Source organism: Lynx canadensis, chromosome A2 (genome assembly GCF_007474595.2).
Source record: "Lynx canadensis isolate LIC74 chromosome A2, mLynCan4.pri.v2, whole genome shotgun sequence".
Taxonomy (NCBI): Eukaryota; Metazoa; Chordata; class Mammalia; order Carnivora; family Felidae; genus Lynx; species Lynx canadensis.
Window position 1 is genome coordinate 73,785,656 of NC_044304.2, and position 13,432 is coordinate 73,799,087.

General features: G+C 43.6%; 1 long non-coding RNA gene across 2 annotated transcripts in view; it reads left to right on the forward strand.

Annotated features, from left to right (window-relative positions):
• Positions 1–13,118, forward strand: part of LOC115508734 — a 48,616-nt gene extending 35,498 nt beyond the window's left edge. Inside the window, exon 4 of one of the 2 annotated variants that reach the window (XR_003967096.1) lies at positions 12,910–13,118. This is a non-coding gene — a long non-coding RNA (uncharacterized LOC115508734). Of the gene's footprint in view, positions 1–7,117; positions 7,527–12,909 lie in introns of those variants that run through there. The other variant, XR_003967097.1, reaches the window with a different exon arrangement.
• The last annotated feature ends 314 nt before the right edge of the window (positions 13,119–13,432 follow it).

Below are 13,432 nucleotides of genomic sequence, written 5' to 3' on the forward strand. Positions count from 1 at the left end.
GTGTGGCCTTGGCAAACACCGTGATGGATTTCAGAGCACAGCATCTGGGTCTTTGGGTCCATATGCTCCCATAGTGGAAGATTTGGGAGCCCATGCTCTTAGGTGCCTGAGTTCTCATCCCCTCTGGGGGTTCTCCTCTAGCGGAGTAGGCTTCCTAGAATACTATTTGTAGGAGGGACTAACAAGCCTTCTGGAAGGGATGAAACTTCCCTTGTGAGGGGGGAGCAGATCTGAGTCAGGCCTCCTGCCCGGCTCTTGGCTCTGCCTTCTGGCTCAGTCCCATGAAGGGCAAGGAGGGTGGGAAGCTACAAATAACAACCACAAGAGGGGTGCCTGGGTGGCTCAGCCAGTTAAGCGCCTGACTCTTGATTTTGGCTCAGGTCACGATTTCACAGTTTGAGAGATCAAGCCCCACATTGGGCTCTGTGCTGATAGCATGGAATCTGCTTGGGATTCTCTCTCTCTCTACCCCCTTCCCTGCTTTCTCTTTCCCTCCAAATAAATAAATAAACATAAAAAAAAATAACAACCACAAGAGCCGGCTCCACTAAAATTTCTAAGACACAGGTAATGCTGTTCTCAGATTCTTCTAACAGAGTAACACACAAAGAAAGAAGAGAGGTAGTCTTCTCACCTGTGTCTCAAAATCCTGAACAATAGCCAGTACAGAGACCCTGGTGGGAAGTGGTGGTGGAAATAGGGAGCTACAGTGTTCGCAGGCAGGAATGGCGTCCCTCTGACAGAGGGCTGTCAGAATAACAGAGGGAGTCTTGAATGGAGTGGGGGAGACACAGAGGAAGAGAGAAAGGAAAGTAACTCATGGTAGTCTCCTCAATGAGCCACATGCAGTAGCCCCTGAGAATTCTCAGAGATATCGTGGCTGGGTATTGGGAGATGTTCTGGGAGGCCAGTTGGGTAACTACTTTTTAAAAAAATGCTTATTTATTTTTGAAAGAGGGAGAGAGAGTAGGGGAGGAGCAGAGAGAGAGGGAGAGAGAAAATCCCAAGCAGACTCCACACTCTCAGCGCAGAGCCCAACACGGGGCTCAAACCCATGAACTGTGAGATCGTGGCCTGAGCCAAAATCAACAGTCAGACGCTTAACCAACTGAGCCACCCAGGGGCCTGTGGATAACTACTTTTATTTAGAACTGGAGTAGTTTTAGGATATTTCCCAAGGACTCTGTATCAGGCTGGGCAAAATTATGCTGTAGTAACATAACCCCCCAATACAGTGATTCAAGCCACAAAGGTTCACTTCTTGCTTGTATTACTGCCATAGTGGGTTGGCCAAGGAATTTCTCTTCATCATTGCCTCCCTCATTCCAGGACTGTCTAAGAGAGCTGTCATTTCCTGGAACACTGTTGGTGTCCTGGCAGGGGGGAGAGAGAAAGGATTTGATGACGTGTAATTTGGCCCTAAAAGCTTTTGCCTGGAAGCTTCACACATCATCAGCCCCCAACTAGTCATGTGACCCCCACCTGAGTTCAATGGGTTGGGTAGGATAGTCCCTCTACAGGGTGGGGAAGAGAGTGTTGGTCTGCAGGTCTACTGCAGTCCTCTTTTCCGGGGACTCCACCTCAGCCGTGTTCAGGCTTCAGGGGGAGGTAATAGGCAGCTGTTCCATAAATTAGTTTTCGGCACCCCTCCCTGCCTCTGCTGCACCAGGACAATCATGCCAAGCTTATTTTCACTTTCGGGATGTTGCTCTAGCCATTGCCTTTTCTGGGAAAACATTTCTCTCTGATGTTTGCAAGACCAGCTTTCTCTTGTTGCTTAGTCCACACATCTTCAGAAATGTCTTTCCCGGCTTCCTAATCCATGTGACCCTGGTCCCTCCACCCCAAGCTCTTCTTTTCACGTTACCATCTCCTCCTTTCTTTGTGGCACTATATTAATCAAAAAACACACCGTATCTGGTAGTTTTTGTTTACTGCTCATTTATTTATTTTCTGTATATCCTCACTAGAATGTAAGCTTTATATTTGTTGCCCTATGCTGTTTTCTGTTTTTGTTTTTTGTTTTTTGCCAGCCAGCTTCACAGGCTTTTGTGATGGGGTGGAAAGAGATCAGACTGGGGTTGGGAGGGAAGGGGAAGGAGCAAAAGCCAAAGCCTGCATGCATGGGGGCAGGTCCCAAGAAGACTTTGGAGTTGAGACAAGGAGGTGTATAGACTGAGTGCTTTCAAAGGGCATAGGATGTGTGAGAATAAGAAGAAAAAAGAACAGGACTTTTATTTTTTAAATTTTTTTTTTAACGTTTATTTATTTTTGAGACAGAGAGAGACAGAGCATGAACGGGGGAGGGTCAGAGAGAGGGAGACACAGAATCCGAAACAGGCTCCAGGCTCTGAGCTGTCAGCACAGAGCCTGATGCGGGGCTCGAACTCACGGACCGCAAGATCATGACCTGAGCTGAAGTCGGACGCCCAACTGACTGAGCCACCCAGGCGCCCCAAGAATAGGACTTTTAAAGAAGTGCTATTGAGTGTTAATTTTCCTTGAGAGATTTAAGAAAAGGTTAAACTACTCTTTAGTTATCTCGATTGCTGTAATGTGTGTATTTGGTCATGACACCCTATAGAAAAAGTAGCCTGGATTGCCCAACCAAGAGCTAGGCATTTGGTAGGCCATCATCCTCTGCTGAAATTCTGGTTGTGTGTATCACCATCCATAAAGGAAGTGCCTAGAATAACCCAGATAACTTTTGGGTCGCTATAACTGAACCAGGGTTTGAGGATTCTGAGCAACCCCTCACTCATGCTGCTCATGGGGCCAGAACAGTGCTCAGCACATGATGGGCATTGAAGAAAATGTCAACTCCTAGAGAAGCTGTGATGGTCAGGAGTCAGGTGGGGAGAGGGTGGTATCAGAGAGATGGGCTGGCGCTCTCCTCCATTCCCTTGATATTAGGCCAATGGGGAAATACTAGAAAGAGAAAATGGGGCAGGGGGAGGAGGAGGGAAAGGGAGCCCTCTTGTTTGATTAATTTAAAACATTATTCCAAGACTTGTCCTTTTGGGAGAGTACACTGAGAAGAGAACATTGTGGAAAGTTACTGTTGAAATAGGAACAGAACACCTGGTACTACTCTTTCCCTACCATTTTAACTTATAAAGTTATAGGTTAATATGCTGTCCTATGAATTGTGAGTCTACTCAGGGCATTTCAGTAGTTAAGTGAGATGCCTCAGAGTCCTGCAAATGGGATATTCAAGAGAGAGCTTGACTGCATGGATAGATCTCAGCCTGACAGCCCAATGATGATGAAGCTCCTGGTTTGTCAGATGGCTAGGAGAAAGGGATTCCAAGCCTGAGTGTCCTTGATAACAGCATCTCATTAGTTGAGATTAAAGCTCTAAGGATCAAAACTTCTTGGTATCTTGCATTGGTGACCCTGGTTGGGATAGGCCTAAAGAAGAGGGGCTTTGTCTAACCTCATTCAAGCCCCAGCCCACTTTTTCCCAGTGATCTTGACCATAGGCAGCACATACACACCCTCTACAGATATTGTAGACCACTTTCGGGTAAAGAAATCAGGGTGTGTGTGCGGGTGGGAGGGGGGCGAAACTCTGATATAGTTTTCATGACCAGACATGAAAATAAGAGTAACATGTTGAACAGTTGAAAGAAAATTTTATTCTAAACTCTTTTTGAATAACAGCAAATCCTCAAGACATCCCTAGAATTAAGTATTTTTTGTCAATTATTTAGTAAGTGCCTAATTTGCTCTTGCTAGGGAAGAAAATTACATGTTGTTCCTAAATTATTAAACAATATTTTGATGGCATTGACAGAGCAAGTAGCAAGGTATTGACCAGTCACCCTGCTATAGGAAAACTCCAGTGCAGCTCTGTTTTCTCTTGCGAGGTGAAATTGAAGAGAAAAAAAGTCATTAACTCCTGTGAATGACATCTGCAAAGTCTGATGGAAAGTCACATAAAGTTCATTGTCCTTTATTAGACAAAGTGGAAGAGCCCACAAACTAATTCTTTTAAGAAATGCCTAAATGAACTTCAAAACTGAAATCCGATCATTGTTCAAAGTTTTGCTGTCCTGGCTTCTTCAGGGAACTTTGGTTTGGTGGTAAGATCTTACTCAAGGTTTTCTTTATGGGATTTCATAATCCAGCCTTCTTTGCCTTTTAAATAAATCTCGACATCTTTCTCAGTGCCTAGCATGATGAATAGATGAATGATCTTTCTGGAAAGTTTTTTGCTTCCTTGTTGCGTCCTCTAAAGAGGATGAGTCTCGGGAGAAAGTAAAATGGAGATTCATGCTAAATCCTGAAATTAACTGTTTCTTGACTCAATGAATTGCTCTAGCAGTTTGGTTTGGACTGTTGTATACACTGTCAAGTTGCTCTCTTCTGGGTCAGGAAGCTTCAGTGTTCAATGAATGAAGAGAGATGATGTTTTGGAAGAAGTTTTGACCCAAGACTGGAAGACCGAATCCCATCCCTCTCTGTACTGAGGAGCAGACAGAAGCATTACCTAGACACAGCCTATCAAAATCAAAGAACATTTATCAGGAAAAAGTTGATTCTTTTATGGAACACCTATCAAGCACCTGTAATGTGCTAGGTATTTATATGTCATTGGTTGTCACATCAACCCTGTGAGATGACTATTATTTCAACCTCGCTTGTTGAGGAAGTTGGGACTTAAGAGACCCAGTAACTTGTTCAAACTTTCACAGGTAGGGAAAGGAATGGCGGATGGGCAGGAGAGCTTGGATTTGAATGCATTATCATTCACTTCAACTCACACCATGCTCCCTTAGAAGTGCCCAATGAGAGAAGTAGTCACTCCATTTCAGGAGCTCACTGTATGGTTGGGAGGATGTGGAGAAGGGCTCAAAGTGCAGGGGGTGGGGGGTTAGGATGTCCTGAGCATCCACCGTGAAGCAGCATTCAAGTCCATCCTTTTGAATCAAGACGTCTCAGATGGCTCACGGGCCAGAAAGTTAAGCTAAGCACGCTTAGGTAACTCTTCCAGGGGTCTCCCAATCAGATCTTGATCCCAGCTCAGTTTGATTCCAAACATGAAGCCTCCCTAGTGCTTCATGCTTCCACTTCCAGCAAAGGCCTCAAGGAACAGTGTATGTCAGTGTGCCTGGTGCTATTGAGATGGAGGGAAGGGAAAGGACACTGGCAAAGGGAAAGGAGCTGAGTGAATTAGAAGAGGTAGAACTCTCTGAGTCAAAATAGAGGTTGGAGTGATGTGCCAGGATTGGGACAATGTGGAATTCAGTTCTGATGTCAGTGTGTGACTGGTTTCCACAGCTGAGAAAGCATCATAGAGTGGTGTGTGTGTGTGTGTGTGTGTGTGTGTGTGTGTGTCTATGTGTCTGTGTGTCTTGTGTAGACTGGCTGGTGCATGCACAGTGGGCTCTGTGGTAGCTCTCTGGTGGCCTCCATGATCCCCAGCTATCTGAGTGTGGCCAGCAAAGGAAAGGTGGGTGGGTCGATGGGTTCTCCTCATGGAGTTTTGGCTTTGTGCTGTTCTTCCTGTTCTCCCCTTTTAGAGCTTACACCTTTGTAACCCATTATACAACAGTGCTTAACATGAAACTCCAGACCAGAAAATGATTCAAATAAATCAGTGACTTTTCCATAGGACATATTGGGACATTCATTACTCAAGAGTGGGCAAGGACTTTCTGAAGACACATCCTTTCACCTTGTGAGTCCTAAAACTTGCACATTCTCACTATATACTTTGGAAAGAATTCATTCCTTTTAGAGTGATTGAGGAGACTCTTTTGAATTAGTTGCAGATATATCTTGAATATCTTCTTTCCCTTTTGACGTTTTTTTGAGACTGGTTTGGTTTAATAGAAACAAAGCATATGTGTAAGCACTGTTATTTAGGCTGTCCGCAAACATTACTAGTCAACCGAGAAGTTTGGCATCAAGTTACCTTAGAGCTGACAAAGTCAGAGGGGATATAATCATTGTTTTAAGTAACCATTTACTTTTCAAGATTGACCACATTGGAGACCCCACAGGACTTACTTCAAACACCTCTCCCTCAATGCATATACAAATACCACATCGTCAGTGTGTTTGCAGAAGGCAATACCAGGAGCTCTGAGACCATGGTCTAAAAAATCTTCCCAATCACCTGTTGTTCAGAGAAGTCCTGTATGTTGTGGAAGACTTTCAAATTCTGGAACCAGTGGATGGTCTGACCGAAGAATTTAAGTTTTCAGATTCTTTATTCAGTCCTTACATTTTGCTGTGATAGGGCTAGCTATGTTTCTAGAATGTGGGAAGGTGATGTTCTGGAGTAGAAATAAAAGAGAGACTCTTAAGTTTATTTATTTTGACAGAGAGAAAGAGAGAGTGAGAGAGCAAGAAAGCAGGGAAGGGGCAGAGAGAGGGAGAAAGAATCTCAAGCCGGCCCCTCGCTGTCAGAATGGAGCCCAATGTGGGGCTTGAACTCATGAACCGCAAGATCAGGACCTGAGCTGAAACCAAGAGTCAGACATGCCTGACTGAGCCACTCAGGCGTCCCTAAAAGAGAGACTTTCTGAGCCCTGGTATTGAGGATCCTGTATGAAAACGAAAATACTTTGGTATAATCAGTTACAATGCCAACTTCTTCAATCTTCATTTGCTTGGGGAAAGATTTCAGAGACTATGGTCTTCACTTCCGTTGTAACTGTTCTCTCACATCCAGAGGGGCTAGATATCGAGGGTTCTCTTTTCATTTGCTCAGAAGTCTTATATTTATTTTGTGTTAGTCCTAGCATACGTGTAACCGCGCACAAGAATAAACACGGTTACTATGTGCTATTAGAACACGTTGGTGTTTAATGTGACTTCCCTCTTCCCAGTTGCAAGGCAGGGGTGGGGAAACGTTCTCACGTAGCTTTGCTTAGTCATCTAGTTTATTTATTCAGCTGTAGAATCATCCACACCTTTTTAAAGAGTGCAGATTCATGCTATCATAATTGTACCCGGGGTCACTAATTTGGGGGCCTCAAGGGCTCTGGCTGCTGTAGCAAATTGAAATATGGAAATCAGATACCTTATGTGGGACTGCGGGCCGTGTGCCATCCATTGGGTGCTAGCATCTGTTTGATTCTCAGAGGTCCTCTTTTTCTCTGAACAGTGAGTATTGTCAACACGGGCTGTCGTCCGGAGAGCGAGCTGTTAGGCTGGAATAACACGGCGCTCTCAGGAGCATCTGGAGGACCGGAGACAGCACAGCAGTTTTGAAGCTTTTCTTTTTTTTTTAAATGCGGGTTGCAAGACAGCCTCCCGCCATCTCTCCCTACTTCTGAATAAGAGGATTCTAATGGAGTCACCATGGGTGATGAGGCTGAGCCCCGAGGTCCTCCCCTGCCGGGACTGTTTCTGCTGCCTGGTTGTTAGCTGTGTGGCTGCCGCCTTTGTCTTTGGTTTCTGCAGGGAAAGGCGTTCAAAGAAGGAGGTGAGCTTCACCTTGGTGATTCCTCTCCCAGCAAAATGAATACAAACATCTAATGTCATGACCCCCATCCTGTTCCACACATTCAGCATGTTTGACACCGTTAGCGGCCACAGTGCGGGCCCAGGGTACATCAGCAAGCAGATGAAAATGTCCTTTTGCCCTGGGAGATGAGCCTGTGTCGTGGGCAGGGGCAGGGGCAGGGGCACGGAGCTTTGGTGGAGATGCCATGGACACCATCAGTCCTTCAAGGTGTGTCTGTGAATGCCGGCATTACTGACATCCTCAGTGGGCTTCGCCTTCCTTTAATTTTTCCTGTCCCGTTCCAAAAACCTAGCCAAGCAGAATGGAAAGCTTGGTTGTTTGAAAGCAACCCCTTGTCTTTCTGTTGGTTTTGCAGCGATGAGCTGATGGAGGGCGCTCAAGGGGGAGGAGAGAGGTGGGTGTCTTGTAGGGAAGATGGCAGAAAGCTGGGAGGATTGGGAATCCTGATGGTCAGCCTTGGTACTCCAAGGTTGGCGAGGTTTTCTGTCTCTAAGTGAAATAGAACCACCTGCTTTCAAGGACTTTGAGGCTCTCTGTGGTGATCCGTATGGACAGAGGAACAGAAGGGTGTCCCTGCACCTTTATTCTGTCAAAGCTCCTGGAGCCTTTCATCACCCTGGGCACGGAGAGACATTTCTAATGCTGATGGCCTTGGAATCAGATTTAATTTTATGGGAGGGAAATAAAGCGAGTGATATCTATGTGTATTCGAGTCTATGGAATGAAATTCATCCCTGCCGCAGATTTAACTGCACAAGTCAGGAAAGGCCCTGAAGACCAAAGACATTAGCACAAATGAAGAGTTGGAACTTGCCTCTTGCAAAAGTTTTTAGCTGAAGAAACCTGACAGACAGGAGAGGGAGGACTGTTACTTTGTATGTGACAAAGACATTACATTGTCATTAATATTGCAGGTCACTGCTTTTGGGGGAAAATCTTTGTTTTATTTTAAGATTCTTAGTAGGGTTTATTCTGAGACTTAGAAAACTCAGGAGAGTTGGGCCTTCCAGACAAATGCATTTGCCTTGACGAAACACATTTGCAATAGCTCTCCAACAATGGCCTGGAGACTACTCCCAATTCACACTGGACTTTAAAAAAAATATTTTTTTACCCTGTTTTGAAAATGGACCAGGTTTGGGGCACTAATTCACATTGCTACCACACCCACTCTTTCTGCCCAGAGAGTGAGGAGAATGAATGGGTCAATCAGCTGACATATTTCCATCCAATTTCAAGGATAGAATGTGTTCATTTTCTGACTAATGGCATGTCATTTTGCAGAAGCCTTTGGTTGTGAATTAATCCTGGAATCAAAACAGATTTTCCGGGGAGCAATCTTCCATCAAGTATTGATTTTTTTACACTCATGGAGTCTGTACTCCCTAATTTAACCTGACAATGATTCTGCACAATGGCCTGGGAGCACCTTGGCAGCTCACTGAAGGAAGTTTTACTGTCTTTTCTTTCTGCAAAGTAGAAGGGAAAAACCCCACACCAGCTAGCCCAGTCAGTCACTGGGGGGCATTTATGACTTGATACTTTACTTCTGGCGATTTGGAATGGGCAGAAAGCTGCCTTCTAACTTTTAAAGAAGTGTTGGGAGAGAGAGCTTTGCCTTGCTGAGACTGTTCAAAGGAACATTTTTTTTAAGCTGCCAATATAAAAGAAATTTTTAATATATCGTTCAGTCATGGCCAGTGTTTTCAAATGATGCCATCTTGCTGTGCCCACGAAACGTGAGGAAATGAGGAAGGATTTTCTGAAGAGGGGCTTTTGCTTCTGAATTTCAATAAACTTTTCTGTTCCTTTTTTCTCTCTGTTTTCTCAAAGGTGCATTTGGATTTCCATACTGCTCGGTCCCTATTTGATTCTTGTGAACTCAGCAAAGATTTGTGAGCTGTGCTGGGTTTATAAAAGGGGCCTTAAAGAGCTGAATATGACATAGCCCCCCTACTTCAAGGAGCTTGTGGTTTGGAAAGTGTGGAAAAACAAGCACACTCCACCTGTGGCAGAGACTATAAACTATGAAAGGCATGGATGTGGGCCTATGGGATGTTGGGAATTTGAGGAAGATCAGAAAGAACTTTGTGGAAGAGAAAACGTTTAAGTTGGGCCTTGAAGGATGGTGTGACATAGACAGTTAATAAATGCTTACTTAATGTCTGGGTACTTCTCATCATTTTCCATATTGCCTTGCAAGTGGGTTGGGACCAGGTGACCAGTTCCGACCAATGGATTATTGAGCAGAAGAGACATGAGTCACTCTTATGTGGGGGCAATCATCCCTCCTCCATCTGCCCTCTTCCACTGCCATGGTGACTGGGTAGAGGAGAACTTTGCTCTCCAAAACAAGGACTTGTATGAGCAAAACCTAAATTTACATTACAAACCACCAAGAAATCAGGGTTTATTTGATATCACAGCATAGGTTAGCCAAATGAATACAGATGGGTAGGAAGGATTACTTAGTGAGACATGTCAAAATCCCGAGTGATACAGTTAGGAACTTTCATTCATAGATAAGAATTTTGATGGACTCCTGCTCTGAGCTCATAATAAAAAGGAAGTGCTTAAGTAGCTCACAGAAACCAATGGCAGGTTTTAAGTGAAGTTGAGTTATCTTATTCTTACGGAGAGATTTTTTTGGAAGAGGACACATTTATTACAGATGGAAAATATAATCAATAAACTGAATAATACATTAAGCAGTATAGTGAGTCCCTGAGTCATGGGTATCCTAATAGATTAGTGTGGTTTGAAAGTCAGAGCCTCTGCACTCCACATCTCCAACCTGAATGAGAATAAAATTATCATTGGTCCATTAATTTAGCAGGTACCTGGAGTGACAGAAGAAATAGAAGTAGAATTTTGGTCCTTGAAGAACTTAGTTCTGGTTGGGGAAGCAAGATTCCAAGCACCGGGATGAAAGAGGGAAGTGAAGAGGGCTCAGCAGGGGAAATAGCAGGTCAGAGGGGGCTTTTTGGAAGCTGAGAGCTGGGTCCTGGAGGAAGTGGGTTATAGATAGTGGGTTATAGATAGTGGGTTATATAAGTGGAGGAAAGAAGGTGAACAGATAGTCCCACTGGAGTGAGTGAAGGACTGAATGGCCTAGACCTCATGGACAGTTTGTCTGAAAGCAATCCCAAGTGCCCTAATTGAAGAAGAAGGAGGGAATGTAAATAAGGGAATTGTGGGAAATTTTCACTTCCTGGCGTTTCCCCAGTATCAGTTGTTTCTCGCTGACCTGGAGATCTTATAAAATGTGACACATGGTTGGCCATGACCATGCTACTCTTTGAAGAGTGGCCATCCTGCCTATTAGATTCGAGCCTTCTTTCTTTCTCCCCATTGGTTGTTACTGCCTGTGTCAGCCATAAAATTACACTACTAGGCCGACTACACATCTTAAAGAAACCAAAAATATGGCTTTACCGGCACGTTGTGTGCCCTCTGCTGCTGTGACCCTCATGAGCATGTTTCTTCATATGTAAAGAGAGAATTAAATTAAATGGGATTATTAATATAAAGCATTTAGTAAAGTATTGGCTTAGGGTTGATTTTACTAATTGGTAACATTATTATTGCTAATCTATTGTTTCCGTCATAAATCAGAATGCACTTGTGATCCTGGAGAACACTCCTTTGGTTGATGATAAGAAGTGAAAATGGACTTTGCCTTTTTTTTTTTTTTATGTTTATTTTTGAGAGAGAAAGAGTGTGAGTGGGGGAGGGGCAGAGAGAGAGGGAGAGAAAGAATCCTAAGTAGGCTCTGTACTGTCAGTGCAGAACCCGATGCATGGCTCTATCTCATGAACCGTGAGATCATGACCTGAGCTGAACCCAAAAGTTGGACTTAACCGATGGATCTATCCAGGCACCCCCAAAATGGACTTTGTCTTAAATTGTTTCAGGTCATGTTTTTTTCCCTATTAGAAATCCAAATTTCCAAACTGTTGAGAAAAAGCTATCACTAATATTTATGACTTTTAGAAATTCATTTTTTTGCTTTTTCCTTTTTTATATTATCAAAGAAGCTGTTTCCATGTGTTCCACAAATGAGAAATAAATATATGAATTCATATTTAATAGTTTTTTGAAAATTCTCAATTTTCAAAAATGGGCAAGATATATCAATTACTATTTTGGAAATTCTCGGAGATTCCATCTTCCTGTCTTTGTGCCTTCAGTGTGGGAGATGGTCTAGCTCTCTCACCTCTGCCTTGTCTTACAATGAAAGAAAGTTTTAATCACTATACCTGATACTCTTGTCTTTTTGTTTGTTTGTTTCAGTTTAGCAACACAATGTTCAGTTAAAAAAATAGACCAAGGGGCACCTGGGTGGCTCATTCGGTTAAGCGTCTGACTTTGGCTCAGGTCATGATTTCAAGGTTTGTGAGTTCAAGCCCTGTGTAGGGCTCTGTGCTGGCAGCTCAGAGCCTGGAGCCTGCTTCTGATTCTGTGGCTCCCTCTCTGTCTGCCCCTCCCCTGCTTGTGATCTGTCTCTCTGTGTCTCTCAAAAATGAATAAACATTTAAAAAAATAGATCAAATGTTATTTGAGCAAGTAAACAGTTTAGCATGAGTTTTGAGATGGTTAAACTACAGGTTGTAACAAATGGTCACATAAAATCCCTTGTGTGAAACAGTGGTTGAAATGGCACATTTCAACAGCTTTACACAGATGTTGTTTTAAGGAAGAATTCTTGGGGCGCCTGGGTGGCGCAGTCGGTTAAGCGTCCGACTTCAGCCAGGTCACGATCTCACGGTCTGTGAGTTCGAGCCCCGCGTCAGGCTCTGGGCTGATGGCTCGGAGCCTGGAGCCTGTTTCCGATTCTGTGTCTCCCTCTCTCTCTGCCCCTCCCCCGTTCATGCTCTGTCTCTGTCTGTCCCAAAAATAAATAAAAAAAAAAAACGTTGAAAAAGAAATTTAAAAAAAAAAAAAAAGGAAGAATTCTTTTTCTTTCTTACAAATTAAAGAAGACTTCTGCTTGGTTGAAATAGTGGCACTTTTTTCTTCCTTTTAACTCTTTTTTTTTTTTTAAATCAAAGTGGGTCTGTACATTAGTGAAGTGCTCTAACGCCCTTCACTGTGTATAATCACAGAGTGCTCTATTATATGCAAGTGCCATACGGAGAGAAACAGACCTTTCCATGACTACAAATTTCAAACTTTCTCCCTTAAAAAACAAACAAACATATCAGTGATTCTACTGCAATAAAGGTATTTAGATTTGAGTGAAACCACTTTCTGATTCTCAAAAGACGGTAAACTTTTATTATATTTGTGGTTTGAGCAGTGTTTGGAATCAGTTGCCAAAACAGCGAGAATAGCTAATGATTCCTCTGAGCCTACAAGGTGGGAGTAGTGTTTTGCAGGGCTGTAAGCACTGGTTATTATTATTTTATTTCTTTTCCCTTGACTCCCAGGTATGAGTGATTGTCAGAGAACACATATGACGTGTAATCTTCATTGCCCAGGTAGACCTCCATGTTGAGAAATTCCGGAAGCTTCTGAAACTCGTAAGTTTAAGTTTTGCTCTGTGTTTCCAGTAGAATGGATGGAGACCTTACACACATGATTCTGGGAATGGAGGCCCATGTTCTCGGATGAGAAGCAGTTTAAGAATGAGTTTACAGGGGCGCCTGGGTGGCTCAGTTGGTTAAGCAGCCGACTTCACCTCAGGTCATGATGGCACGGTTCGTGAGTTTGAGCCCCGTGTTGGGCTCTGTGCTGACAGCTCAGAGCCTGGAGCCTGCTTCGGATTCTGTGTCTCCCTCCCTGTCTGTCCCTCCCACACTCATGTTCTGTCTCTGTCTCAAAAATAAATAAACATTAAAAAAAATTTTTTAAATGACTTTACAACAAATACGATGTGGATCTTTGGGGGACAGATTCTGGGCATGGACTATTAGATAGGCATGGGTTTAATTTCTACCACTGACATTTTTT